Genomic DNA, 3,414 nt, shown 5'->3' with positions numbered 1-3,414 from the left:
ATTATTTCTATTTCTTTAGTTTTGTATCTGTATGACATGATGTTCACTAAACTTGTGATAATTATTTCTTGGTGTATGTAAGTCATTTTGCTGTACACTTTAAATTGTGTACAGTATGTCTTTTTTTTTTTTTTTTGCCTTTTGTCTTTTTAAGGGCCACACCCACAGCACATGGAGGTTCCCAGGCTAGGGGTCTAATCAGAGCTGTGGCTGCTGGCCTATGCCAGAGCCACAGCAACACCAGATCCAAGCCGTGTCTGTGACCAATACCAGATCCTTAACCCACTGAGCAAGGCCAGGGATCGAACCCTCAACCTCATTGTTCCTAGTCAGATTCATTTCCACTGTGCCACAACGGGAACTCTGTGTATAGTATGTCTTAATAAAACCAGAAGCAAAAAAGATGAATTGAAAGAAGTATTAAACTGAACCGCATGTTTATATAAAATAAGTTTTATGCTTGATTTGACAGTTCATAATGGTTAGGGATTATTGGATTGGTTGACAATTAGATCTCAGCCTCCCTAGACAGACTTTGAAAGTCCTGGAAGTAACAGTATGTCCCTTGAAGAATCTGGGTCTTCAGCTTCATGAGTGGGAGAACATAGCACTAGAAAGAGGTGTAGATGAGTCTGAGCAGATTCTCCCTACCCAATTCTGAGCATGGCCCTGCTTTTGTGGGCTTGGTAGTAGTCAGCCAATGGGTGCTTTGGGAAGATGGATTACTCTTTTATACTTAAGTAAAAATAATTGGGAAGAAAACATCAATAAAAACAAACAGATCAGGAACAAAAATTCAGCACATCATAAATGCCAGGGCCAAGAAGAAATGCTTAAGGGATTATCCCCCACAGTGCCGTTTCTCTCCAATAAAGCAGGTAATTGAGAGCTAACCATATTGGCTTTGGATACAGCCCTAGATGGCCTCACTAATTAATGGACTTAATTTGATATTTCGTACTTGGACCTCAGGGCTTATCAACACATTATGCAGATACTTGGAAAATTGGACATAAATGAATACTTGGAACAAATAGCCCCGATGATTTTTAAAACAGGTCTATAATATTTTAACAATATTTTGGGTTGATGATTTTTTTTTCCTTGCAGATAAGAGCTTTTATAGGTGCACTTTGTTTTCACCCTACCTCATTCCCTTTTCATTTGTGGGAATTGGATCAATTTTGTCCTACTTATGGCAGACTTCTCTCCAGTATTAAACTTCCCTCCCTAGCCTTATTTTCTTTTAATTTCATGACTTGGGATTGTTTGAGGTTTTTGAGAAGGAAAGACATCCATTTGCAAAAAAAAAAAAAAAAAAAAAAAAAAAAAGAAAAAAGAAAAGAAAGAGTAGAACTGGTTAATGATCAGAAAAAAAAATAAGTAAAACTTTTTTCATTGGGGGTGCCACAGGGCTGCACTTGACATCAAATTATAAAAAGAGATACATGTTAAGTGTTTCAAGTTTGGTTCCTTTAGCAAAGTCTCCTTGACAATTTTAAATGGTAGTAAGGTTAAAAAATGTCTCTGAAATATTGTCAACTGAAGGTGGGCAGACAAAGGGAGAGAATCTAAATTGCAGGTGGAGGAACTGAATTCTGTTTGTAGGTCAAACATGTGTTCTTGCTTAGAGGGACAGGAGTAATTGTCAGGCCAGTTGAGGGTGAAGGAGGCTTGAGACACTGGCTGGCTGTGACATAAAATTATACTGCCTCTCTTTAACCTGTCTGTCACATGTATCCATCTTTCCTTTTCCTTTTCCTCCTGGGCAGCCTGAGCTTCCATTGGCCTGATAACTTTTTCTGGCCCTCATCAGTCTGATAACCCCAATTTCCAGATGACTGAGGAGTCTTCAGATGGATATTCAGATTGGCAGTCAATGGGGGCACCTTGCTCAGGGTTTTGAAATTCATTCTTGCCTTGATTACTCCTTTCCCAAAGCCAAGAGCACAGGGTTGGACAGAGGCTACAGAATGGGAAATTTTTCTTTTTCTCTTTCCTCCACCTCATTTGTCAGTCAGTGGCACTGCCCTTTTGGCTTTCAATTCTGCTTTCATTTATTTCCATTATCCATCTTTGCTGTGCTATTTTTCTTCCTCTGGTTGTTCCCTCACCCTCACTTTTTACTTGATCTAGACCTCGTTATACTCAAGGGTATACAAGGTAGAGGCAATTGCAAAAAAGGATTTCAAAAAGATTGATCTATCAGAAATTCACAAGTTTTCTTGATAGATTTCATTTTCCTAGTGGAACCCAGCAAGAAGCATATTTGTAGGACATAAGCTGACTGGTAGTAACTGCAGGCTCTGGCAAAGGAACTCAATCACTGCCATACCACAGCCTTCAAGGAAGGAGCTGGGGTCTCAAGACCTTGACCTCACTCTCAACATATGTTCCAGTCTCTTCCAGGACCTTCCATTGGCTAAATTCAACCAGAAGCCACAAGCCTGAGAGCCTGGTTTATATTGTTCATTGAGGTCCATCTCTCCTACAGAGCAGGATGGTGAAGGGTAGAGAATGATTAAAGGGGAGGAAACAGGAAATAGGCAACACAGGGATGAGAAGAGAAAAAGACAATTGCGAGCATTTGGCCTTTTAGCTGGGACCCAAATTGCCTCATGCGAGCAGATCTGTCATTGTTTCCTTTCTTTGGGATTCCTCTAAGATGATGGTTTATTAGCTTTATGGCTATGAAGGAATTTTTCAGTTAAGCTTGGATTTGTGCCAAATTATTCTCTCTCCCTAATTTCTGTACACATTTGCCCTCTCTTCTCCATTTGCCTCTTTTACACATTCTTCAGACCCAACACATGCCTAGTCTCTTCCACAGCTGAGCTTCATTTTGGCTTGTTTCCCATAGTATTCATTTCCTTTACTGTTCTTTTGACACTTTACTATGTTTTTCTGCCCTTAAAATTTAGATATTTTAGTGCTCACTTTGGCAGCACACATTCTAAAATTGGAACGGTACACAGAAGATTAGTATGGTTCTTACACAAGGTGCATGCAAATTCGTGAAGTGTTCCATATTTAAAAAAAAAAAGATTTTAATAAATGTACATCAATGTTTCTGGTAACATGGAAAATGTAAAGCAAGAAAAATCAACAAAATCCTAGACACAAAAATAAGACGTAGAAAATTTTCCAAAAATTAAAAAAATATTATTGGTCTTATACACTCTTTCTATCAGGTTCTTTAGCACCAGAGCGTTTGAATCTTAATTGGTGGTGGCAGAATCTTGGTCCTGCTTTTTTTTTTTTTTTTTTTTTTTTTTTTTGCCACACTCTCCTCATGTGGAAGTTCCCAAGCCTGGGATCAAATCTGTGCTACAGCAGAAACAATGCTGGATCCTTAACCCACCGAGCCACCAGGGAACTACAGGTCCTGCTCCTTTGTAGCTGTGTATCCTCTGG

General features: G+C 39.1%; 1 non-coding gene across 1 annotated transcript; it reads left to right on the top strand.

The window, feature by feature from the left end:
- The first annotated feature begins 2,929 nt into the window (after nucleotides 1-2,929).
- LOC146395759 (U6 spliceosomal RNA) lies at nucleotides 2,930-3,034 on the top strand. Its single transcript, XR_014830676.1, has one exon. It is a non-coding gene; the product is annotated as a U6 spliceosomal RNA (small nuclear RNA).
- The last annotated feature ends 380 nt before the right edge of the window (nucleotides 3,035-3,414 follow it).

The sequence above is a fragment of the Sus scrofa genome, chromosome 15 (assembly GCF_054392235.1).
Source record: "Sus scrofa isolate SSC_HxYL_T2T_F1_AM1 chromosome 15, Sscrofa_HxYL_maternal_Yorkshire_Landrace_v2.0, whole genome shotgun sequence".
Lineage (NCBI taxonomy): Eukaryota > Metazoa > Chordata > Mammalia > Artiodactyla > Suidae > Sus > Sus scrofa.
This window is presented reverse-complemented; position numbering and strand designations above follow the sequence as displayed.